The 26,867-nt window shown below is 51.2% G+C and overlaps 1 protein-coding gene across 9 annotated transcripts in view; it reads right to left on the reverse strand.

Moving 5' to 3' along the window:
* Positions 1-26,630, reverse strand: part of CHD6 (chromodomain helicase DNA binding protein 6) — a 98,453-nt gene extending 71,823 nt beyond the window's left edge. For 7 of the 9 annotated variants that reach the window (XM_071455515.1, XM_071455513.1, XM_071455518.1 and 4 more), the window contains exon 1: positions 26,373-26,629. The gene's annotated coding sequence lies outside the window, so the exon portion shown is untranslated. Of the gene's footprint in view, positions 1-26,372 lie in introns of all 9 variants that reach the window. The other 2 variants (XM_071455512.1, XM_071455517.1) reach the window with 1 other exon arrangement.
* Between the last annotated feature and the right edge of the window lie 237 nt (positions 26,631-26,867).

A 26,867-nucleotide genomic window follows, 5' to 3' on the forward strand; every position in this document is an offset into this window, starting at 1 on the left:
TCCTGACACCAGACTGAGTCCACACCATGCCATTATTTCCTTTTGCTCTTGCCTGGGCTCCTCCAGGAATCGCAGGATGACTGAAGCCAATGTGTAGAAGCCAATGTGCAGAAGCCAAGAACACCATCATTAATTCCACAACTGATCCAACACCAATCCAAAACTAAGCATTGACCATTTGTTCTCCCTCTTCTACCAGCCTTCCCATACGAGTGGCCAAAGTCTCCTCTGCAGCTGGAGGACTGATTTTCCCCGATCAAAGGCTGAGGCTCACTAACATGTACTCCCAGTATCCTCTGGACATGCACAGTACTCCAGCCATGCAGCCCCAACACCAGTACCACGAGCACTCTGTGAAAGCAACCACAGCTCCCTGGAAGGTGAGATCTGTCTCATTTGTACACACAACTCCATCCAGCACACCTCCTGCAGAGTGGTTCACCTCTGTTTTCCTTCAGAAATGGGAGATCTTCTCAATATGATCTTCAGAGAAAAACGGGCACTGAAAATCAGCTAAGAGCAAAGGCACAGAGAAGCCACAGTGGCTCTGACTAGTCAGCCTGTAAAGGGACAAGATCTCCAGGGCTTGAGAAGAACTTTTAACAGGCATTGCAGAAACACACTTGCCAAGTCTGGGAGAGGAGGTCAACATATGAAGAAAAAGGAATAAAGCTCTAGAGTGGTAACAGAGATAACAGGGTAACAGGGATATATACCCAAAGGCATGTGCAAACTACTCCTCTCAGCCTGGCTTAGCTACAGTGCTTACAGAGCATCCAAGCTGGAGCCTTGGGAGTGCAGAGCCTCAGCCAGGGTGTGCTGCCCAGCACCTCTACATGATATTAACCCATCCACACAAATCAGAAATGAAGGAAAACAATATTTGGAAGCCACAGCACTTGGGAGGTAGCACTGCCTTCTGGAACTGTCACAGACAGCTGTGAGCAGCCCCAAGGACTGTCCCGGACAAAGCCATCACAGATGGGCCACTGCTGAGGATGCTTTTCAAGATCACACCTGATGGAAAGACAGACTACCATTGCCTACATCCTCCTGCATGCCAGAAGGAGAGGTGGATGCTATTTCCAGACTTTGCACCATACAACATGTCTCTACACCAAAGTATCCAATTTCCTGCTTGCTCAACACCACCTGCTGAAAATCTAGCTCTGAGCAAACAAAACTTGTGCACTTGATCTCAAGTGCAACCCGACTGTGCCCAGCATATGCTGGGCAACACAAGCATAGTACCAAGGACTCCATTTGCACGTGTAGCTGCTACACCACTACTAGACCAGGAAACTTGTGCTCCAACAGTCACCCAGCACAACGAGAGCACTAAGATGAAGCCAAGCCAAGAGATGTTCTGAGCACCCTTCTGCACATGGTGGGAGCAGGCATCAAATGTATGGCACCCAAGGAGTAGCTGAATAATTCAGTTCAGAGCACATCAAACAGGTACTAATGCACACCCCAAGTGCAGGATCCTGGCAAGCACGACTCATGACTGGTAGGACTCACTTGCTCCTAGAGGGTCCTGCTCTGCCCTGACACCTGCCCCTTGCTATCACTGTCCTGGGTGTCCCACGGGTTCCTTTAGCAACCCACAGCAGTGTACACTCCTGCAAACACAGCCTCACACACGCCAGGCAAGGATTTGACAGCTACACAGGCAACACATCCTTCCTGGCTCCTATAAAGCTCTGAAGCATAGAAATGAAGCAAGAGGTGCTTAGACAATACCTTGACAGCATCAAACCTCCTCAAAGAGACCAGCTCACATGAGCTGCAGTTCTCCTCACACCTTCGTCCATTGTTCTCAACCACCATGTTCCCTTGAAATTCGCTGCCCAGGTGACACCCCAGCCTCAGTTCATGATTCTTCTACTCAGACATCTTCCAACAGCCAAGCTATGGCACCATTCAACACCAAAGCTCCTACTGGGGCTGTCCATATGTCACACAGCACGGTCCTGCTCCTCTGTGCTTCCGAGAGCCTCCTCTCCCAGCTCTGTCCCGAGCTCCCATGAAGGACAGTGCTGGAACAGGAAGCCTGGCTTTCTGCATCTACCTTGTTCCTGTCTTTATACTATTTTATATTGAATGTTTATTTCTATCCTGTACAGGGGGCTAAAACGAGCAGACAGGCAGCCCCATGGTGCAAAAGCAGCAGGAATGCTGCATATGATGGATCCTGGCTCTCCTGCTGCTCTGCATACCAAGGGTTGGGCTTTCAGGAAGGCCAACCTGAGGTCAGAGAGGGCTGAAGGTGGAAAAAGCACAGCACTCACCCTTTTCTGCATTCAATTCTCAGGAAAATCCAAAACAAAACTGCTTGGAGTGACCAGCACATCCAGTGCTTGCAAGGGCTGGCATGACTGAGCAAATGGGGCAAATTCAGGAGGCTGGGGAAGGCTCAGAGTAATCGGTACCCTAGGGAAGAGCTCCTCACCAGATCAGATTGTCCAGCAGGAGGGATGCTGGGACCCACTGCACCTCATTTCAGAGCACATTGCCAAGAGGAGGTACACCAAGCCCTACCAAAAACAACTTTCAGCCTCTTTTCTCCAATTGTGCTCTCCCAGTGAGGAAGTATCCCTGGCTTTTTAACAAGCCTCTGGAAGCATATCCCTGGCCACACTGCCGGCCCAGAGCAAGGACCAGCTCAGAAGAATGTTTCACCATCCCTCTGTGAGTCTGACTATCTACCAGTGTTAGCACAGCACCAGGCTAACCCAGCACACTTTGCTCTCAGGCCCACATTTGCCTCAAGAGCTGAACATGTCTGAAACATCAGTGTTACCATCTGATCTGAGAAGTCCTTGGGCCACAGCAGGCTGGGTGAGAGGCATCTGTGGCACCACCCTCTGAGCAGGTCCCAGTGTCCCCATGTGCACCCACTCCAGCGTGTCCCACACAGTCACTGCCATGGCATGTAAGGTCCACAGAGAAACTCCCAATGCTGCTGTGACCATGAGCGTGTAAAAAGCATTGTAAAGTCACAGTGCTGGAAGCAGGAAATCCAAGACAAACTGCCACAGGACACCAAGAAATCCTAGCATGTGGTTTGCAAAAATAGTTACAATGCTATCATGCCTGCAACTTGTCACAGCATGGAAACAACAGCTCTTCAGGATCCCCCTTGGCCCACAAACAGATCTCAGAGAACCTCAGACACATCCCACAGCAGTCTCAAATCCACAGCTCAAAGAAATCCCCTGATTTAATGTGATATGCATATTCTTGGCCAGGTTTTGAAATGTTAAAGACAACGGAATCCCAAACAATACTCTCTAATATTGATTAAATTTACATACAACATAGTTAGCAATCTGTAACCACAGCAAGTAGCATTCATTGTTTTGCTACTTCAGTCTAGCTGGGAAGATGCTGCAACACACACCTCCTTGCCTGCAGGCTGAGAGCAACCAGAAGGAAATCTTGATGGAACAGGTCCAGCTACACAAAGCTCCTATACAAACATTAACGTGTCAGCCCAACAACTGCATCCAAAACTGTCACTGTTTAAATTACCACAGAAGAATAAATAATTTCTAATATTTATCACCTTATGTGACAATAACAGTGAGCTCTGTGTGAAGGTTGCCCAGATCCAGATCATTTGGGGAATGGCACCGCAAGTGAACCTGCACAGGTGGGGACATGAACTGCAGGAGAGTATGCACCCCAGCCAGCCCTGCACTGAGGGCTGCTAACAGAGCTCCTTCCAGAACCCAGCCTGGGTCCCCCAACCCAGGACCCTGCCCAGGCCAGCTGTTAGCTCTGAGAATAGCTCAGATCAGCTGCAGAGGATCAAATAATTGCCCTGAGGATAGGAAATACCTACTACTTTGAGTTTTCTGGGAGCACTGTTGGGCCAGGGGAGGGAGGGTGCTGGCCACCCAGCCTCGGGGGAGGACGGCCTGACAGCTTGTTCTACACTCTCTTTGTTGCTTATCCCAAGGAAAGGAAAATGTTTCCAAGAAGTTTAAACCTCAGACTTGCTTTTTTGAAACAATTTTCCAGATTGCAGTTTTTATAGGAAAATATAAAATGCACAAATTCTCCACCTAAGGCTCAGTCCTGACTTGTGCCACCCCTCCTTGCAGAGCAGCAGGGAGCAGGTGCAGCCCTGGTGCAGGGGGCACGCAGCACTGCTGGCCAAGGCTCCGAGGGGCAGCCTGCATCCGAGCTCATACCCCTCACCACAGGCACTCAGCAATGTGCTCTTGGCTCCTTTTCCATCAAATCTTCACAGGGTACCTTTAAAAGCCACATAAGATCCCTAAAACTGTTTTACAGGCTGAAAAACTATTTGTGTCCATAAGGAAGTTGCTTATGGCAGCACAAAACATCAGCTCCAGACTCTACTGCCTCCACGCCAGGGAAGCAGCAGAAGCATCTGCTGCCCACCTCTCAAAGCAGCACCTCTCCCTTTCTCCAGAAGCCTGATGTCTGGGGTGCCCATGGATTTTGCAGTGTTTCAACCACACCATCTGACATCTCAGGAGGATATTTAAAGGACACTGATGGAAACACTCAAAATTAAAATACCCCAGTGAAGGTTTAACAAGCACTATTAACTGAACTTCTGTAGGCAGCTCTTCCACAGGAATAATCCTGCCCACCAATGCTGCATGCAAGTAGCAATGCCAGAATCCAAATCTGAAGCTTGGATGCAAAACTGGGACAGAGCAGCCAGTGTGTGCTAACATCCTTCAACAGTCCTGCTGACAAAAGGCATGGCTGCCTGGCATCCCCATGAAGCAAACAAGAAGGAAGGGGAAAAGTGAGTTAATGTTGCCCAATCCCTGTCTGACTTTGAAACAGCAGTTTTCTGACTTAAAAAAAAAAAAAAATAAAAAAAATAAAACCCCAAAAAATCCCAGAAATATGCAGAAATAAAATTTTAAGAAACCCCAGCTCAATTCTGTTTTGCATCTGGCAAGCTCGAGGAACAGCTACTCCATGTGCACAGGACAGCTGTGGGAGTGGGGCTGTAACAGCACTGTGATGGCACAGAACACCTGGCCTGAGAGAAACTTCCCCTCCTCCCCTGGCAGCCCTTGGCTGGGCTTCAGATGTGAAATTAGGATTAGGGCTGAAGGAAAGCCAAAATTCATAGCTTGAGAGGGGCCAGAAAGGGCCCACTAGAAGAAAGTAGGGGCTGCTAAAGACCTGAGTTTGCAGACACCTTCCTGAAGAATGACCTTGGCAATAAGACTAGGGTTGGGATAATGACAAAGTCCAGAGCTGGAGCTGGAGCGGGGCTGCAAAAGAACATGGCAGCTTCCAAGAACGCTGTGCTGAGAGGAAACACTGGTCCAGGCAATTGATAGAAAACTTCTCTACAGCTTCTCAGGAAAATCAGGGCTATGGCTAAGAAAAAGAAAACCCAGAAATGCAGAGGCAGCAGAGCTCACCTATGCAAAGAAGGACTTGAATAAGGCCTTACCTGGGAACAAGCCTTCATGAGGAAAAAGGCTGGGGAGCTTAGCTAAGGCTCTGCTGGAAAACCACCATAAGGGTCCAGAGTCTAGCACTCATGTAGGGCTGGAAAGGGGTGGCAAAATATAAAGAGGCCAGCCCGGGAAATGTTTTAGAAGGTTCCCTACAGTTCAGCTGGAAAATAGCTCAGGTCAGGGTTTGGACTGAAAGGACAGGTTACATGGCATCTGGGGAGAGGGGCTGCCAAGAGATCCATGTGGATCACCTTTTGCCAGGAAATGGCTGTGGACCCTTCCTTATATCCCTTCCTCACAGTCCACAGGCAAGCACAGGGTCAGGCTCAGAAGCAGAATGCACACTGTTACTGCTGGAGCAAAGCTGGAAAGGGGCTGCCAAACTCAAGCAAGAGCAGCTCAGAGTCCCAGGATGAGCAAAAGCTTTGGTGTGACCCATGGGCTCGGAGTCTTCCCTGCAGTTCTTCACAAAAAATAAGAAGCCTGAGTGAAAGCCAAAGCTTACAGCTGAGCCAGGCTTCAAAAGCCAAACAGGAGCTGGCAAGACAGCTGGGCTGGGTCAGTTTTCATCCAGGCAATGGTTGTGGGGCCTTTTCAATTGCTCTGTGGAAATATGAGAGCCAGTGCCAGGATTAGGGTTAGTGCTGTGAGAGGGACAAAGCCTAAAGCTGTACTTGGACTGTGGCAGGAAAAGGGCTGCCAAAACCAAGTGGGGGCTGCCAAGATCCATGGGCTGGAAGAACTCTACCTGGATTTCCAGCTCTAAGGCTCAGATGGAAAGCAAGAACTACAGCTGAGACTGACAGAAAGTGAAAGCTTAGGGTTGCATTTGGAACAGGGCTAGAAATGGTACACCAAAGATTATTTTAGTTTGTCAGAAGCCCTTGTCTGGGAATCACCTTTTGTATAGCAGTTCTTGTCAAAAGGTTCAGGTATAAAATTAGGTTCAGTGTAACACTGATGGACAGAAGAAGCCTTGACATACAACTGAAACAGGGATGGCAATGGGCTGCCAAAGCAAAGTGGGGGCCTGCAAAAAGACTGGGGCTTAGAGAAACCTTTGGTCTGAAAAATGGCTCAGCAGCCTTCTCTAGAGCTTCCCCAGAAAGAAAGAGCTAGGTTTGAGAGAAAGCCTGGAGCTGCAGGCAGAGCCAGGAAGGGGCTACCAGAAGGAAATGGTAGGAGACCCAAGCTAGAAAAAGTTTCAGGTCTGCCTGCATGGCTTCAGGGCCATGTCTACCCATTCTCAAGAAAAGGAAGGCTAGAGACAGAGAAAGACATTTCTCCATTTAGAGCAACACAAAGCCTGTGGTTTGAAAGACAGGTGTCTGTCAAGGAAGGTGGGAATCTCCCTTGGAATGCAGAATATGACCCCCTTCCCTCTGAATTATTATAACTTTGAAACGATGGAACTTTCAGGCAAAGATACCAGAAAAGGAATAGCAGTTCCTTACTAGCGTGTGTGTGTGTATAACAAGGCAAACAAACACCAAGCCCGGCAGCACCGACCAGCAGACGCAGAGCCCCAGGGCCGGCCTTGTCCCGGCTGCAGGCACCTTCCCCTGCGGTGCAGTTCCGGGCACAGCCAGCAGGGGCGCTGCTGGCTCCCGGCCGGGCAGGGCGGGGCGATGATTCCCCCGGGGCTGCAGGGGGCGCTGTGGCGCGAGCTCGGCTGCCTCTCTGCGCACGGCAATGGTGGACGAGGGTGGAAGGGATGGAGAAGGGGCTGCCTTTGGAACCCTCAGGGACGGCCGGTCCTGCTGCACCTCTGGCTGGGGAAACGGACTGCAGCAGGAACCTTGGAAGCAGCTGGAACGGCAGAGGCGAGCAGAGCCCCGGAGGTGTCAAATCGAAGGGAAGCACTAAGCCCCAAGCGGGGGCAGAAGCAGCAGGGGCCCCGGCAGGCTCGAGCTCTCGGGTTAAAGCGTAGCATAGAAGGCCGGAGCAGCGGAACAGCAGCAGAAAGCAGCGGGGCTGGGCAGAGGCAGGCGGGCTCCCGCAGGCAGCTGCTGCACGCAGCCACGGACGCTCCCTCCGGGAATGGGGAGGGGCCCGGGGTCCCCTTCCCCTTGAGGTCGGGTGTTGGAAAGGTCCCAGTTCAGCAGCTGAAGCTCAGCCCCGGTGAGCAGAAAGCAGCGCAGGACAGAACTCCCTGGTGGCAGCAATTCTCCCCAGGGCAGCAGCCTGCCCGTGTCACCTCTGAGCCCAAGGGCGAGAGCGAGCGGAGCTGAGCCCAGCCCAGCCCCTCACCGGTGTCTCCGCCCTTCCCAAAAGAAAGCCCTACAGCCAGCTGCACCCCTCCCCCGCCATCCTGGCCACTTCTTTTGTCTTTCCTAAGTATCCTCGTTATCATCTCTTAGGCAACAAATGGAAGAAAATTCCCAAAGAGGAAAAAAACCAAACCAAGGGGAAAAAAAAAAAAAAAAACCAAAACAAAACCTGAAAAATCCAAACCTTTACCATGGTGTCAGGCTCATGCCCTTCTTCATTCAGGTGCAAAGGGAATAGAGTAGAGCAACAAAATCAACTTTTAAAAATCAAATGTTTGTTTTCAGAGGCTGATGGTGTGCTGAGGCTGGCTGAATTTTTACAAGGACGGGTAAAAGATCAAAAATCTGTAACCTCTTTCTCAAAAACACCATTCTTGTTGAAACCTTTAAAAGAGCCTGCCTGAGGCACTGCACAGATTTGCACTGCAGAACAGTGAGAGCTAGACAAGGATTATTCCAGCTGCACAGAGGAGCTTCATCACAAAGAGCAACACCACCACCTAAGACTGAATTACATTACAACATATCTTGTGGAAAGGAGCTGTAAATTAGACTGGCCCACAAATCAGTCAGTCTCCACAGCCAGCAAGCTGAAAACATAGCATGTGTTAACAAGCAAAGGGGACTGTGTCCACAGGTTATGTATCCCAAGAGCAGGAAAGGGGATGCATCTGCACCATTCAAGCTGCTCTCAATTTACGTTCTCCTCGCCTTTAAGGAGACTCTGCTGGTGGGCTCTCACATCTCAAACTCCATCTGGTTTTTGCAGTGCATCCCCAAAAAAGGCTAAATCCCCAATGTAATTCCATTGATTACCAAAATACCTGACAAAAAGGTGTTCCTCCTTGTAATGTAACACCGGTGAGGGTCAGTCAAACAGTTCTCAAGGTCCCAAAAGGATGACCACTTTGGGGGGAATGATGCAGGGGGATGGAGCTTGGATTCAGTGGTTGGGCCCCTTGTAACAAGAAAGACCTTCAGAACTTTGAGTCAGGGACCTCTGTTCAGGAAACAAATTCAGAGAAGGGCAACAGAGCTGGGGAAGGATCTGGAGCAGAAGTCTGATGAGGAGTGGCTGAGTAAGCTGGGGGAGATCAGCCTGGAGAAATGGAGGCTCAGGGAGGACCTTCTCACACTCTACAGATCCCTGACTTGAGTGTGGATCAAGGTAGACTCTTTGACCAAGTACCAGGATATGAACAAATGGCCCCAAATTGCACCAGGGGAAGTTTAGGTTACAGATTAAGGAAAATTTCTTCACCAACAGAGTTGTCAAGCACTAGCACAGGCTGCTCAGGGCAGTGCTGGAGTTACCATCCCTGGAGGGATTTAAAAGACATGTGGCTTTAGCACATGGGGACATGGTTGAGTGGTGGCCTTGGCCATGTTGTGTTTATAGTTGGGCGCAATTGATCTTTTCCAAACTACTTTGATTCTATTCCAAACTTCTTTGATTCAGTTCACTGGAAACTGTGAAACAGCCCCCAAAACCTGTAAGGCACATGGCACAGTCAGGGGCTACCCCATCTTTCCCCTGGGAACACACTCAGACTTGCCTCCACTTTTCCCTCTCTCCAAAACCTACATGCGCTCCCAAGATCCCCACACAACCACTGCCAAGGACTGTGCCCAGAGATGACTTCAGACACACAGAGCTCAATCTCTGAGAGCAATCTCTGGCATTCTCCCATTGCAGACTTCCACCAATATCTCTTCAAGCATTCTTTGTCTCAAGACGTCCTAACAGCCCCCCAATCACAGACCTATCAAGGCACTTCAGAAAGGAAGTTTTATTCATAGCTTTTACCGGAGAGCAACTTTCCTTTCCTGAAGGGAAATCTCATCTGCAGCATGGTGATGAAGGTGCCGGTCAGCAGCTCTGAATGCAGTCCTAATTTTGTTTTGCCTTTACTTCCAGGGTCTGTATTATCTTCAAGCCCTGTCCTCTCTTCTCTTCTCCAACAGTTCAGGTGACCCAGGTCCCCCAACCCATAGCAAAAGTGTACATGTTCATATGCCTTGGCTGCAGCTCAGAAGCTCCCCCAGGCCAGCTCAGCGCCAGAGGTGCCCTGGGGCAACATGAGCACAGCCCTGTCTGTCCCCCCGGGTCATGTCCACAGGCTTGTCACCAACAGGCAAAAGGGCCACAAACCCAGAGAAAGCAGAGGCCTCAGCATCTGCAGAAACTAATGGCATTTACCTGAGAACACATCTTGTTCAGAACAGCAGCATTTTTTTTTACTTTATTAGAGAACATTCCTGCAGCACAGTGCCATGCTCAGCTGCCTGCAAGAGGCAGGTGGACAGCCTTCTTCAAAGGGGAAAAAGCACTGATTTTATCTATGGAAATAGGATGCAGCTAGGAAACAAGTGGAGTTAAAACAAAAATCAACACCCTTAATGATCCCCTTCAGAAGGACAAATAAAAAGGGCCATGTGGCTTTCTCCAAGCACAACAGGACCTGGGACTCAAAAAGAAGCAAAGCTCACAAGCCACCTCTGGAAGGACAAGGGGCACCCAACAGGCCTGTGTGGGCATGTCCACCTATGTGCCAAAGACACTGGTGATAACCCATTTGGAAAACTTGCACTCTTTCTTTGCCCTTGCTAAATAGGAATTTTGCATTCAAGTCCCTCCAAAGCTGCTGCAGCAAAGAGCAGAACCAGGAAACAGCCTTGGACACTGCCAACTACAGCAGACACACGCCACTACACAGAATCCCAGAATGGTTGGAATTCAAAGGGATCTCTTGAGATCACCTTGTCCAAGTCCCCTGATAAACCAGGTTTCACCTTGAACAGGTCTCACAGGATTGTGTCCAGGGAGGTTTTAAGTATCTCCAGAGGAGACTCCACTCAGTACACTTCAATTCTGGTTTTCAGCCCATACCTGTGGCAGACATTCAATGACACAACCAGGTCACTCAGCACCCTGCACATACACACTCCACATCTCAATGAAGTGATAGAAATCCAGCAAAGGGATCACATTTGCTTCTCAGCAGGTGTTGTGAATACTCAGGCCCCAGGCCAGAAGTGAGAGCCCCGGATCCCCTAAAGCACAAGCTGGGTCCAATGGGATGGCAATCTGCCTTGCACCTCTGCTGAAGTGACAAGTTATCGCAGCAGACACTTTTCCTGAAAAGTAAGGGCACGCTGTGAGCCAGGACCACATAATGACACTACAGACACACAACACTCCACAAACACAAAATGGGGTCCATGCCTCAGCTGTTCACCCTCAGCTAAAAGTGCGCTTAGTTGAAGGTGTCCCTGCCTATGACAGAGGGGTTGGAACTAGATAACCTAAGATTACTTCCAACTTATTCTATTCTATGATTCTTTGATTTAGACATTGGCAGCTTTTCCAGCTCCTTTTCCTATGTGGCAGAATGGAAGCACCCCTCGGTGGTTCATCAGTGACATTCAAGAGGAACAGGAACCCCACACTTCAGTCTGGAGACCCCTGTGCTTATTACAAACCAGAGAAGTGCTCTAATACAGTACACCTAGCTCCACACATCCTCACTCATCCCCCAAACTACCTAGCACTAGCCCACTGGAGATATACACTTTCCAGAAGGACCTTGTCTTCCAGCTCCCCTTCCCAGGTGCAGGAGCAGCATCTGGCACAAAAAAAGAAGGCTCAGGGAGGGGAGGTGCCAAGGACAAGGTCTCACTGCAAGCAGCTCCTTTGAGACAGATGCATCAAAAAGTGTCCAACCTCCATCTACCAGCAGGCTTCTGGAAAGACTTCCTTCAAGGTGAGGGATGCAAGCCTTGCTCACCTCCTCATCATGTAGCCCTTCTCTCTCCTTCCTCCTGTAGTTCTGATGAGAAGGAGGATCCCTTGAAAATACAGACCTCAAACAGGCACAGAACTTTGTATGCAGCCCTGAAGGACAAGCAGGAAGATAAAGAATTGCATAGCCATGCTATGAAATTACTGATTTTCAGACAAGTAGGTCTGGTCTGCGAATGTGCCTCCAGAATTGCTCCATCTCCCCAGTGGCCAGGCACAGCTTGAAGGAAAAGAGATGGGTCAGGGGTGTCAGGTCCCAACCTGCTGCCCAGGCCTGCAGGCCAGTAGCAAGCCAGGCTCATGGATGGCAGCTAGCCCAGGGGAAGTTGGGTGGCTCAGCACTGCCTTGCTGTACTGTTACCTGAGGATGTACTAACCTGCCCTGACCAACACTGGCAGAGGTCACAGTACAGACTGATGAGAAGTCTCAGAAATAAGAACTGCAGGCAGCTCCCACAGACACAGCACAAGGGCCTGCTCAGCCCTGCCAAACATAAGGCAGCGACAAAGGGCACCAGGCAATGGGGCAAATGAGAACTTTCAGAAGCCTGTCTTCCAAGTAAAGAGTCCTGCTCTGTCTTCTGCTTCACACATCAATCCCTGTGCCAGCGTCAGCAGCTGTCCTTGTGTGTTCACACCACTCTGGAGTGGTGGGGACACTCCACTGCCTCACATAAGCTGCAGAGTAGCTATCTTGGGGAAGAGATGCTACTCCAGCCCTGGCTGCCCTAGAGTTGTTCTGCTCTCCACCACCTGCTGCCATCATGGGAACAGCCCTTGGCTCAACACAGAGCAGTGTCTCTGATAACACTGTTATCAGCAGTGCCTGATAACAAACCCTACAGCCTTGAGGAAAAGAAATAGCCAACAGCCATTCCCTACCATACAGGGATGACATGTGCTGTGTAATTTCTCTGTCAGGGTCAGGCATCACATTGGACCTTTGTAGAGCTGAGACACCAGAACTGCTGCTCTGGCAGGAACTCTCACAGTCCTGACTGGAGCTCAGAGGCAGAGGACCAGCCTCAGTATCTCATGGCGTACCCCATCCCACAGCCTGGAGAGCCTCACACCAGTTTACTGCCCAAAGCATGTCATGCCAAATGGAATCAGAGTGCTGGGTGTATGGGACCAGCCTCAACAAGCAAATGAGACTCATTCCCAAAGGAGCCAGAAAAGGTGTCTGCAACTGTCTGAAGTCAGCTAAGGGAAATAAGGACTAGCCATTGCTCACCAAGAGGTTTGCTGTGCTCCCCTGCCACTCCTGGCCAATCACTGAGAGCTATGGAGTAGCAGACAACAGATCAGAACTGACAGGAACTGGCAGGCTTTCCCAGGCGAGCTGGAACAGAAGGCCCCAGGCCCTGGCAGCACCTCCCCATCAGAGGAACCTCCTCAATAGCTTTGCAGTTGGTAAGGCAGACAGAAAGCCCAAGGACAACCAAGCAGGGCCCAAGCACCAGCCACCCTCCTCACCTGATGCATCCACATTGCAGGTGAGCAGCAGTAAAGGACTCACAGGTCAGGCAGACAGACCAAGAGCGGAACCTGGTTCTGTTCTTCTTCTGCTTGTCTTGACCAACAGTGTTCTCTGAGACCAAACAGCAAAGACATATACATTTGCAGTCCTCTGGTGCTGTTTGAGCCTTGCTACCTCATCAATCCCTGTTCCTAAGCAGGGCTGCACAGACACATCTCAGCCAGCAGAGCCACTGGAGCTTGAAACTTGGGGGTCTGCTGCAATCCAGAGGGACTCAGGGAACTACATTCCTGAGGGCTGCATAGAAAAGAGGCTCTGCAGAAACATCTCCCTGTCAGCGGATTTAGAGAGGTGTTCCCATCACTCGGGGAGTTCCAGGCAAGGGAGACTCGCACTGACAATGCAACTGCCTGCAAAACACTAGAGGCAGAGCTGGGGGGGGGGGGGGGGGGGGCGCAAGAGTGACACCTCTCCCTGGCTCCTCCCCAACAGCTCTCTGCAAGTTAAATTAGGGAGGGCTACATGGTTCAGCAAAGCCTCCTCCAGAAGGCAAAAGAGCAACCCGGCTAGCTGCTCCTCCACAGCACACTCCATCACCCAAGAGCATCTCTGCAGGATACTCTCGGAAGGAGGTACACAGTCCCCCTCAGCAGCTATCTGTCTGCAGGCTGTCACGCAAGCAGCCTGGCAGGCAGAGCACAGCTCTCTCCCCACAGCCTGCTGCAGCAGGATTTGTTTATGTGTCTGCAGCTGCTCTGTGCCTTCGCCATGGGAATCCAGGCTGAAGCTCCATCCGTGCCGAGCAAGAGGCAGCCTCGGCGCACAGGCTCTGCGCAGACCGGCAGGCACAGGGCTGTGGGGGGCAGAGCCCCTGGCAACGGGCCCGCTGGAGCGGCAAGCCGCATTCCCAGCCTCCGCAGTGCCTCCCCCACATCCTGCCTCCAGCCCTCCGCTGGGGGTAGAGAATGCCAATCTCGGGTTGTAATTTTTCCAAGTTAAAAATAACCCAGTAGTTTAGCAAGAGAGAAGCAGCAGCAGCGATGCAGGGGGCTGTGGAGTCTGCAAGCTCACTGCGAGGCAGCACAGCACACATTCTCCTTCCCAGAGGCTGCGGAGAAGCAGCTTCCCAGCTCTGCTCACACAGCTACAGAAAACAAGACTCCCTCAGCAACCCATCAGGAGAGGCTTCGCCAAGCAGCCAAGTGGTCTTCATTCCAGAGCTGCCGTAATGCTCCACTGCACCATGAGGGGAAGAGGGCACAGGCCCCACACTCCTAAGCAGGACACACAGCACGATGAAGGAAACACGGGGGAAGAGGAGAGAACACAGAGGTCCAAATAACCCAAAGTAAGGGAGCAAACATGCATCAGGCAGGTACACATGTCCAGGACGGGCAGAGCATCACACCAACAGCCAGCCCCAAGGGACACAGCCATGCTGCAAGCAATTTTCTGTTTTCAAAATATTCTCATCTTTAAAAAAAAGAAGGTAGGGGGGAATGAACTATGTTCTCTGTGGGGCCAGGGGAGCCCAGAGATCTGCTGATAAGGACACCAAAAGCACATGGCGAACCTGCAGTACCTTCCCAAGACACCCAGCACTGCCACCCCACAGGTGAAGAGGCAACAAGACTTTGACAGGCAGGCAATAAATCACCACAACCTCCTTGCCACTTGCTCCCTTGGAAAAGGAATATGGTGATGCTGCACAGCATTCCCCTCCAGAAAGCCTGTTCAACACCAACACTCTGCTCCCAAGCTCTCAGCCCTACAGCAACAGCCACGTCAGAGACCCCAGGGAGACACCTGGGCTCGTGCCATTGCCTGTTCCACAGAGGATGCTCTGTTGGCACCCAACAAGCAAGAGTGCACATGCAGGCTGGATACAGCCCCCGGTAATGCAGCTTCAGTCAGCTGCATTTCATGACTCTCATGACAAGCTCACGTGGCAGAACCAGCAATAGCTCCTTTTTGGAGGGTTTTCAAATGAAGCTTCTAATCCAAGACCATAACCACAGTGACCTTCAGCAGCTGCACAGTGCCAAGGGGACTGAGCACCGAGGGCTCACTCAGAGTCCAGCGAACACAGTAGTGAGTAGGGAAAAACAGCACAAGGGAAGAGAAAGCAGCAGAACAGCTGAAACCCCTTCAGTTTGTTCAGTGGAGGCACGTCATGAACACAAAGCCATGCCTGGCCATTCGACATGCACACAAAGAGAAGCACTCCAGCTTGCTGCTAGAGAGAGGGAAACCACATTTGAGCTCACCATAAAATGTATTTTCCTCATCATCTTCATGAACAGTCCAAAATGAGGGGACACACTACTCCCACGTTGCACAGGCCTTGCAAGGTGGCTGTCTGCAGAGCAGGGATGCACCAGTGTCAGCTGTACCCCCTTCCCCATCATGGGGATGCACCCAGCATCAGCTGTGTGCAATTTTCCACGTCATCATCCTGCTACCCTGGTATGCAGGAGCGAGACAGGTTTCTCAAACCTACTGTGTCTGTTGCCTTCTGATCTGCTGGCCAAGAGTCTGACTCCAAACAGTTGTTCACAACCCTCAGGCAGTGTATTTTAATCCTCAACATCAGCAAGGCAAAAAAACCCAGAAGAAAACCAAACCAAATCGCTACAATGCAGTACCTACACAGCCAAGAGAGAAAGGAGACAGGCCAAGCTTGCCCAGACTCGTAACTGGCACCAGCAGGCCGGACTCCCACAGGGACAGGCATCTGACCACCCTCAGTGCCAAGAGGCATGATTTCATGCGCAAGGGTGCACTGGTGTGCAAGAACATGTGCAGCACTCCTACACACATAGGGGTCCACGGTGGCTCCCTGCACAGCAGTATCCCACCAGCACGATTCATGTGCCTTGTAAAGAGCATCCCCAGCTCAAGCTCCTGACACATCAGCAAAGCCCACTGCATGTCACTGATGTAGCACTTTCCAGACATCTGCTACCCACTACACACAAATATGGCCCAGTGCGGCATCCAACCCAGGACACTACACAGCTCAAATTAACTGCCCAGTCTGCCAAATCTTAACAAGCCATTCTTCCATCACCAGTGCCAAATTTTCCTTCCACTTTATTCACCAGCCCCAGCATGCCGACCAGCAAGCCAACAAGAAAGGACACGAGTGGAGTGTCTAGGGAACAGACAGTGACAGTGGCCATAAAGCCTTCCCACTTCATCCATCACACTCCCAGCACCTAATTTCCTACTTTAAAATGAAAAAAATGCAGTATCTGTATCCACATGCTACAGGAGTCCCAAGCTCCAGAAGCCCAATAAAGCCTATGGCCAAGTGTAACTTCCACAGCATCCTGCACAACTCTCCTACCCCACTGACCCTGGTGCAGGCCAGAAGCAGCCAGCTCACAACCCCTCTCCTGGCCTCTGGGAGTCAGAAGCTCACTGCTCACAGCAGCTCAACACAGTGGCATAACCAGCCTGCTGGCAACCAAAAAGATGCCTGGTGGGCAACTCCTCTTAGCCTGGGATGGTCCACCCAATCTGCTCCTTCACAAGGCAGAGGGCCTTGCATGCCAAGGCAGCATGCTTGTGTGCTTCAGCTACCAAGGAGGCTGTGGAAAGCCTCTGGTCAGAGTGACAACACAACCCTAGCTACATTTTAGATGGAAATGGGGAAAGAAGCTCTGAGGACACAATCTCAGTGCTGGAAGCAGGTTCTCTTCCCTGAAGTGCCTGGCTGTTACCCCTGGGTAGAGAGAGATTTGTAGGCTTGGCCCCTGCTGGCTTCCTGGACCAGCAGTCATGAGGAGCCAGACTTCCCAGCAGTGTAAGGAAAAAGCCTCTGATGAATTACTGGGCTCAAGGGAGCACAGGGGTTACTGTCAGCTGCTTCAAAGGCCTCTTGCATCAGGGCAAAACATCCAGCTGCTCTCCAGCTACCAGGAGGGATATAGACGTTTCAGCAAAAACCAGCAGCCTGTGCACTCTGCACATTTTCCTGCTGCCTTTTATGTCTTACACACAAGTGTTCAAAGCTTCACTTAGCTGTCCAAGTCCATCTCCAAGGTCACTGTCCCTACAAAGAAGCCACTAGGCACATAATTTAACCTTTATTAGTAAGAAAGGTTTACAAATCCAGCCTTGACAGCTAGCCAATGCAAAGAACATTTTATAAGGTTGGAGAGCTTTACACCAAACTCATACTATCCCAAGGTAGATGGCCAAAAAATGAGATGGCATTCTTGAAAGTACAGATCTTCTCCTCTTGCTGTTGTTAACATCCTGCACAGCAAACTCCAGCTGTCAGAAAACAACTTTGCCACACTGCAAACAGCTCCTCAGAGGCAATCATAACCCTATGTGCCTCTATTTTCTAATGCTAGAATAGAAACCAAAAATCAACATTGACATCAGGGAGAGAAAAGTGAACACATGCAATGCACCTCAAGACTTGGCTGTGGACACATCTGACACCCTGATCAGATTTTGTGCTGAGAAGGCACAGCAACACTGGCCACAGCTCCACAGAGTGATGGAGATCCCACTGCAGAGTCCAGTCATGCTGAAAATCATTTCTTGAGGAATTTCTGTCAGACTTCAGGAAAGTCTGCTCCAATTGAAGCTCCCTGCCACAGACCTCCACAGTGGATAACTCTTACCCCACATCCCTGTTTGCTCCTGTTATCTGCTGACTAAGGTATTCCCCCCTGTTCTTCTGCTATAACCACGGTAGAGAAAAAAGGTGAAAGAAAAAGTTGGTGCCCTCCTGCCAACCTCCTGCTTCATCTAATGAGTAGCCCACAGGAATGTGCCCAAGGAAAAACATCCAAGGAACTGAATGAAGCATGGCCAAGTACCAGCAGCTGGGCCACAGGAAAAGAGTTAGCATTTCAAACATTTCCAGGCCCTCACAACAGGATGGACACCTCTGCTTTGCCAAATGCCTCGTCTGTGCACAGGTGGCAGAGTGGCAAGGGGTGTACAGTGCCTGAAGGGAGCTCAAGGCCAGCCTTGCTTTGCCTACCATGGCCACAATCTCAGACTACAGCTTACGAGCACAGGCCTTGAAGGCTGACCCCAAGGTACAGATATCTTAGTGTGTGAAAAGTGAGCAGCTCTTCTTTGGGCCAGGCAGCACTTTATCCTGGTCCTAGGGATCTCAAAAAACAGGTGATAAAGGAAGCTCAGCTTGGTCTGTGCTCTCACACACACTGAAGGCTGGGGACATAGAAGGGATCTCCAGGAGCAGAAGGACATTTTGCTACACTGCTCGCTCCCCAAGCACAGGACAGCTCCAACACCAGCTTACAGAGGCTGCTTGACTGATGCTGCCCTGTTGGAGAAGAGCTCCTGCACCCACACAGGCTGCACCTGTCCTGCTAGCATTGCAAACCCAGGCCACCCACTCCAGGGCAGGGCAGAAAGGCTGGCTGGCAAACCCCTGCCTGCAGCAAGGCAAGGTACTGGGGGAGCCAAGCTGTTCCTCAGCACCCAGAAAGATAACATCCTAAATAACCACAGTCTGAGAGTTTTGTATGCTGTAGGGAGGTCCCACAGCTCATGGCATCTGTTCTGCCTGCACATCCTAACAAAATCTAGCAAACCTCATTCCAAAATAGCAACAGACAAAATCTGCTGTTGTCCAGGCCTGAGAAAGTACTTTGAGAGAACAGTCTCCAGAGTTCAGATGCCATCTGTAATGAGATTCATCTCAATCATCTCTGTTTCCTTGCATTTGTCTTTTACACTATCCCAAGAAAGACTAAAGTATGGGAGGCTGAGAGCAGTGCCAAAGAGAAATTCTTCAATTCCTCTTGTGCAAATGCTTGGGATTCAGTGATGCCAGCTCCTCAGCTATAGACTGCTTTAATACACTTGGCTAGCCCTTTTAAATGGTGAGCACACAAAGGCCTGCCCAGACACACTGCAAGTAAAATGCTACCAAAAGCGCATATGGAGAGGTAGCCCCTTCTTGCTTCAGCTCATAAAGCCCTTTAGTCAGAGACCAGCTTGAGGAACAGTGAAGAGAGCATCAACCTCGCCAGGCTGGAGAGCCACACCTGCATGAGTAGGGAACACATGGGCAGGAGGGCTTCCTGCCAGAGGATGCCTCGCCACTGTCACTAACACTGACTGCAAAGTCCCATCTTTGCAGAGTCCCTTTTTCCAAACAGAACTGGAACCCAGGCCACACCAAGCTTCTTCCAACAGCACATAGGCAGAGCTGCTGTGATCTCTCCTGGACTCAAGCTGAATTCATTCAGGGCACAGATACAGAAGATGCCCTGGACACTCCTGGCCAACCAGCACCACTGTCATAGGGTCAGCCAGAAAGCAGGCAAGCACATGGCATCAGCTGCATCAAGCTACCAAGAAACTCTTGTCCCTGTTTGCCCAGCAGGTCTGTAGACATCAGTCTCCTCTGTCATGTAGCAACATAGAAGCCAGGTTAGCAATCCCTGGACAGAACAGGAGAACACAGTTCCCACCGGCCCACGTCCTAGCCTACTCTTACTGCACATACCTGTCCAAAGTCCAAACCAAAATGGTTTCCATATCTTCTCTCCCTCTGTACTTGGATAAGCCACTCATATTCTGAACCCTTTCTTCAGCAGGCATCTCTGGAGGAACAATCATGCAACAGGGTCCAGAAACCCATTTCTGCTCCATGTCTGTCTCCTCCTTCCAGCTAAGGGGAGCAGAAAGAGCAGGAAATAGAGCTGGATCCAGGAAAGGGTTTAAGAATATTGTCCTCAGCCCTAATGCCCTGCTCCACTCAGCAGAGCAGCCAATGGAGAGCCTGTCTAGAAACTGGAAAGCAGTATCTGCAGATAACCACATTTCCACACACAGCATGCCCTGTCAGATGTGGGCACAGCTGTACCTATTCAAACACATAGGTCCTACAGCCTGCAGAGTCACACCTCAATTCACCTGAATTGAAATTACAACTACCAAAGCCTCAAGGAGCCTGTGCCCACAGTAACACACTCCTTCCTTTGCCTTTGGGATTCAGGACTCTGGTTCTCACACTCAAAGCATAGTGTGGGACTGGCCTAACTCCAAACCAGCAATTTTATTCTCTAATAGAAACTCTCACCCTCCAGAGCAAGGCAGTGGAGAAGTCACTGTGACTGGCCCACAAATCTGCAATCACAAACCTCAGCACCTTCACAGAAAGCACAAGCCTTGCTTCAGCCAGCCTTCCCGCACCATCACTGCGCCGTAAACAGAGCACAGCCTCTGCTGTCTGCAGTGGAGGAGAGAAACCTGCTTTTATGTATGCACCAAAGTGCATGCTGGGAAAGGCTCAGATACTCTGGTGAGGGGCACCCTGCAGGGACTGAGAAAGATCACTGAGAAACAGGGCTTTGCCTGCCCTAAAGCAACAAGCAGAGAAGCATACAAATAGGAGCAATGGGCTGTGAATTCACACACCCCACTGCACTCCTTCCGAGGCTAAGCAAGCACAGTGTACAGCAAGGATGCACCAGCCATTTAATTAAGTCATCAAAAATGGCTCTTGTTGGATCCTCAATTAACACACATTGAACACTTAAACTTCACTTTATCTAAAGTATATTCTAAGTTCAACCAAAGCAGATGAAAGACTGAGGGTTAAAAGTGCTCTGTGCATAAGACCTAGAGAACTCAAGGCAGTGGCTCACATAAAAATAGCAGCTTTTGCAGCACATCTATAGCAAAGCACTAATGTTTATTCTTGTATCTAGGACTAATTTTAATTCTGCCTCAATGCACATATATAACAAGGCATTAATGTTTCTTAAAGAACCAATATTTCACTTACCTATATATCAAAAAAGTGGAACCCCCTGCAACTTTGCAGCACCCTCGTTCCTGCCTGTAGCTAATATTAAGTGCTAGAATTCACTTTCCAAGGCAGCCATACATTGTAAGTTGAAGTGCAAAATGAAACTATGTCCACAAAACAAATACCTATTTCCAGTGCAATAGAGAGGGAGAACAACTCCCTTTCTATTGGAGTTGTTAGTTGCAACCACTCTATAGCAGTGGTTGCTAACAGGGAGGGCCTGATAGCTAAAGTCCTGCTTCTGCCTTCAAAGAAATGCTAATGAGGTATCTCCTGGGGGAAGAGGTGGGGGTCTTACATCCCAGGGAGTTTTAACACTAAAGGCAATAAGTTCCTCACACAGGTCCACTGACAGCCACAGGGACACAGCTTTCCCCCAGCCTTCCTCACCAGGCTTTTGGCTGGGGTCTCCCACACGTGCCTATCGCCCTTCCCACCTATTTTCCTGTGCCAGAGCTCTCAGGCTGTAATTCAAACAAGTAATTTAGGACAACATCAGATAGTGAATGAAACAGACTTGCCCATCTACTGCCTACCTGTCCCTCCCTTGCAACAGCAGGCACGTTATAACAGGACATGCAGCCAGCTCAGGGGCCTAGAGTAACACCAGACTGACCCCTGATACAGTCTCCTACTCTAATGCAAAGGAGGGCTCCACAGATCCCACACTTTTATACAAACATTTAGAAAATACTCTGAAAATTGACACTGCCAAGCATAACTTTTCCCTGCTTTCAGCACAGTCACCCCAAAAGGAAACAATTAATTACCTGCATTTCAACCCGGAATTCCCTTCACAACTGAGCCAAATGGCAGAGAGAACCAGACAAGTGCCTGAAAGCTTCAGAAGAGATCTAAACTTAATCTTACCAGGAAAAACACAAACCAAAAAATTCCCAAACACCACAGTAAAACAAACCATCCCAAAACAACCAGCATAGAATTTTGGAAAAGGCGAGCCTGCAGAAGGCATGCTGTACCTCGGAGGGCAGACATTCATAATATCATGAAGCAGCATCCCTCAAGGGGAAACCAGGGCTGGAAAATATGATGGGCACCCCACGGCCAAGCCACACCTCACCCTCACAGTAACACCTGCACTCCCCGAGCCATACCCAACACACCTCTGCACATTTCCAGCGCCCACACGAAAAGCTAAGAAGGACTGGGACTTGGTTCCCATGCTTCTCATTTTCTTTTCTGGACTGAAAGAGTGTTTTGCTCCTGTTAGAGCAGGATTTATACTCACTACAGGCTGAGAACGCCTTGGAGGCAACAGGCTGCAGTACAGAAACAGCATGCACCCCTTCACCTCAAGGCAGTATTTCCTCCACAGAGAGAAGGTCCTCACACAAAGGATATGCCAAAAGCTTTGTGTGTGACCCCCACCTGATGCTAACACAACCCAGCATTTCTCTAAGCACTGGGCCCAAGGGCAGCACAGAGCAGGAGTTCTATACTCAGGCATAAACTCTCCCAGCTTTTAGCTGACTTCCAAAACAGCCAGTTGTACTCAGGCATTCCCTAGAGCATAGTCATAACCCTTCCCCAGATATCTGCCAGGGACTGGTCTTAAATATTAAAGCCCAGCCAGAGGGTCTCAGGTATACTCTAATTCTTAGGCTGACTGGACACATCCAACATAACAATGCTAAAAATTATTAGCCACATATTGGTGGATTGCTAGGCTGCATCCCAGATTTTCCCATATAAGGGAAAGTTGAAGGCATTGTCCTATCACATGGAAAACATATTACACCAGCCCGAGATATTATGAACAAAATCAGAGTCTCCTTGTGTCAGAAGCTGACAACCAGAGAACCACATTTTTCCCTTTTTGCTGCCGGATTGGTCAGCTTTCCCCAGCTCTGTTATTTCACCAGGGGCTGGTGCTGGATGATCACTGGAGGCTGGGACAGGCATTGCCCAGTGTGGCACTCACAATAGGTGTTGCACAGAGCACATTGCTTCCTTAGAGGATTTTGGTCTTACCACCACCACGCTTGGCAACTCAGGCACTGACATCTCTCCCACAGTCAAGGGTAATTCTGTTTTCATGGCTTTTTAGGGTGCTGAGAACCCACCACACAAACCCTGCATGTCACTAACACTCTGCCACAGTAAACATTGCTGCCCCACTGCAGACAGGCCCCTTCATCCTGACCATCTTCTCTCCCCTTGAGAGCGCTTGTTGGCCTCCAATGACCACACTGCCTCTGCTTTCACAGACCAGGGAGGACCACCAACACCAGAGGCTGACTCCACTGTCCCAAGCAGGAAAAGTGGGGATGAGCAAGGAGAAATGCTCATTCACTGCTACTTGCAGGAGAAATGAAAAAAGCCCTTTTAAGTGCCCCAAGACCCAGTGAGACATCCAACCACAGAGCTTGACATTGTCTCTTTAAGACACCCTCAGAGCAGGCTCCCCACGAATGCCTGCTTTCCAGACTCAACACAAGAGTCTGCATTCCTGCACCAAGCACCACTCTCAGCACAAGGCTGATCAGCTCTTCCCTCTTAGTGATGGTAAGCTTCTCCTGCACACTGATGAGGATGATATCAGCTCTTATCTGTGCAAACCCCAGACAGGGCAGGACACCACAGCAAAACACAAAGGCCCGCTCTGGCAGCCTCTCAAAAAACAAGTCTCACAAAGTCGCCCCAGCTCACAAAAACAAGTTCACGTGCTTGTACAAAGCCCTCTTGAAATAACACAAACCACTGCAGCGAAACTCTTTATATTATCCACCTGTAGAAGTTTATGTGTTTGGAGAAACTCTAGATAAAATATTAAAGATCACTCAAGGAAGACTAGATCTTAAAAATTATTGTGATTACACTCTTGGGGTGGAGAGAGGGGGCAGGGATTCACTTCCAGCTGAAGAAATGCAATAAAAAGCAGTCAGGAAAACTAGATCCTCTTCTGAGAGCCTCATCCACCAAGCCACTAGAAATCAACAGACCCCAAAAAGACCCACAGCACTGACCCCTGGGACTAACATTGGAACATCTAGGCCAGCTGCTCAAAGACAAGCAGCATAGTACCCTAAGGCCACCATGGAGGACAACAGAGGAAGAGGTAAACTCCATTAAAAAGGCACATACTACTAAACTAGACAGCAGTATTCGGAACAAAGTAACAAGGCCCCTGATAGCACCTTCCCTTAGAGATGTGCATTATTCACAGCTGCAGCATGGATAAAGACTGCAAGAGCTGCCTCAGTGTCAGATTCACACAGGGTACCCATACTGGCCTGCAGCAAGGGGCTGCAACTGCCTCCTCAGGGACAGGGCAGCATGTGTTTCTGCTGGGAAAAATGAGAATAAAGGAACAGCCAGGAACAAACAGCCATGCCTGCAGGGTGGGCTTCAAACTTCATCAAAGTGCAAACAAACCAAGATCACTCAAAGTCCTCTCCTTGACTTCAGCTTTTGTTTGAAGAATAAAAACATGTACTTTAACTCTGCTGCACAAGGCACACACATACATTTTGACAGGATCCAGCTCTCCTAGTTACTGTGTTTTTCAGCCTGAAGCACTTGAGGGGCAACATTCAATGAGCTTCACCCAATGCTGTCACGCTGCCCATCTCTGCAGTGAAGGCAGTGCAGCAGCATGTCCAGCACCCCTGAAGGACCTGCAAGAGCAGGCAGCTGTACCAATTCAGAGACACAGGCTGAATTAGCATTCCCAAAAACAAATTTCTACTTTGTAGTGGAAGAGGAAGCAATTTTCAGGAAAGGAGCCCAGGAGCAGCCCTAAACCAAAACCAACCCAGCTCAAGGCCAAAAGCCTTGGGAGAGAAACAACCTATTTACTCCAGGAAGATTGCTGTTATTGCTTCATACTTCAACAGTTTGACCAAAACTACAATTTCTCTGCAAAGGAGCAGAGCAGAGTTCCTGCATGAAGGAGGTAAACAAGAGACAAGGAGAGGCAAGACAGTACCTCTTCCCATACCATCACCTGAACAGGGCCCAACAGCAACACTTCACAACAGAGAAAACACCCTCTGAGAACTCAGTGCTTCCTCTCCTCTGGCAACACTCTAATCCAACTGACTCCACAGCACTTAAAAAGATACTCTGCAAATGAAGGGGTCAGGGATAGACATCTAACAAGATAACAGCATCTTTCCGCCCCCCAGGAGCCCCATGCCAGGGAGGCCAGTGCCAGCTGAGGGGTGCTGGAGGCTTCTCCCCAGTCCCATCGGACACTACACAAGCACAGCCAACCATCTCCATCCGTCTTCCCTCATTCTCCAACACCTTCAATATTTGCTGCATTTCCTGAGCAGGACGTAAACAAGAAAAAAGACTGGGCTTTTGGCTAGAAGCATCCGGACTCCCTGAGGAAACAAAGCAAGCATTTTTCATAGCAAAATTACCAAAATACTCTACCATATCAAAGGAGAGCAGCAGACCAGGCAGAACCAGCACTGCATGTGCTGAGTTAGCCTGCCTGGACCCTCGGTCCCCGACTTCACTGCGAGTTCAGTGTATTGTCAGCAGGCAAACTGACAATCAGAGGGAGACCCACTCTCAGGCGGGTGCACGCTCGCAGCAGTAACCCGAGCTGACGATTTTGCTTCCTCCTCCCGTATTTGCGTGCCTGTCTTTCACAGCCTTCATCCTACAAATTTCATCGATCAAGGCTAAAATCCACCTCCACCACCAGTGAAGCCACTGGTGAGCACAGGGGAACCCCACGGCGCGGCCACCGACCCGCAGCGGGTGCGATGACTGCGGCGAGACGCGGCTCTGCTGTGACTGCGATGCCTCTGTTGTGACATGGCTGCGATGTCACAACCGATCCGCGTCTGCTCCGCGCGCAGCGGGACGGAACCGCGCTGACAGGGACGAGTCCGTGGCCCCGCGCGGCGGGAGCGGCCCTTCCACCGCATCCCCCCCGCGCCCAGGCTCGGCGGGACCAGGCAGCGGGCAGCCCGCACCCCGGGCCCTCCAGCGCGCAAAGGGACCCGCTTCCCCCTGACCGCCAAGTTTAAAGACTTAATTATTGATATTCCTGAGCACCACAGCCGAGATGCCAAAGGGGAACTGCGCCCTGCGGGCGGGCTCCGATACCCCGCACCCGGGGGGGGGGGGGGGGGGGGGGGGGGGGCGCCGCTTCCCCCTCCCTGGCCGGGAGGAGCCTCGGCTCAGCACCGTGGGGAGCCCGCCCCGCCCCCGGCCCCGCACTCCCCGGGACCCGCCGCCGCTGCCGGGGGCGCTCGGCCCCGCGCTACCGGCCGAGAGCCGGCGAGGCCCGGTCAGGGGCGAACGGCAAGGCCGGCGAGACGGGCCGCGGCCCCCCCGCGCTACCGCAGCCCGGGGGGCGGGGGAGGGCGGCGCGGAGGGACCAGGGGGCACCGCCGCCCCTCCCCGCGGCCGGAGCCATGACAGGGCCGGCGGCCGCCCCGGCCCCCGCCCGTTCCGCGGCCCGCGCCACCGCCGCCGCGTTCATTCATAGCGCCGCCCTGGCGCAGCCCCACCGCCGCGCCGGCCCCGCCAGGCGGGCGAACCCAAAGTTCGGGGCAGAACTTACCCAAAATGGCTCCGCAGCCGCCCCAACACAAACAGCTTTTATTTGGTGAAGTTTAGCCCAGCGCCCAGCAAGGACACCCTAACCTCGCTCGGGCCCGCCCCCGCAGCGAGCCCATTGGCTGCCCAGAGCCGCGCGCCGCCGCCCATTGGCCGGCCGGCCCGTCAGCCGCGCGGCGCTCGCGCCAAGCTTGGCTGCAGCGCGCCCGCCGCTCGCTCCATTGTGCTCCTGTTTGCACCGATGAGAGCGCGGCGCTGATTGGCCGCGCCGCCGCCCCCACGCGCCGCCGCCCCGCCCGCGTGCTCCACGTCCGCCGAGCGTTGCCCGGATGTGAACGGGACCCGAGCCCCGCCCCGGGACCCGCCCGTGCCCTATCGCGACCCTCCCGTGCCGCTCCGACCGGCCCTGCTGTGCCGCTGTGTCTGCCCCGTCCCCGCAACGCACTCCCTGCAGGCGCTGCCGTCCAGTCCCGCCGAAATCCTCGAGGTGCGAAGGCGC

This window comes from Agelaius tricolor, unplaced genomic scaffold, assembly GCF_023055355.1.
Source record: "Agelaius tricolor isolate 1412-34295 unplaced genomic scaffold, bAgeTri1.0.p SCAF_49, whole genome shotgun sequence".
Taxonomy (NCBI): Eukaryota; Metazoa; Chordata; class Aves; order Passeriformes; family Icteridae; genus Agelaius; species Agelaius tricolor.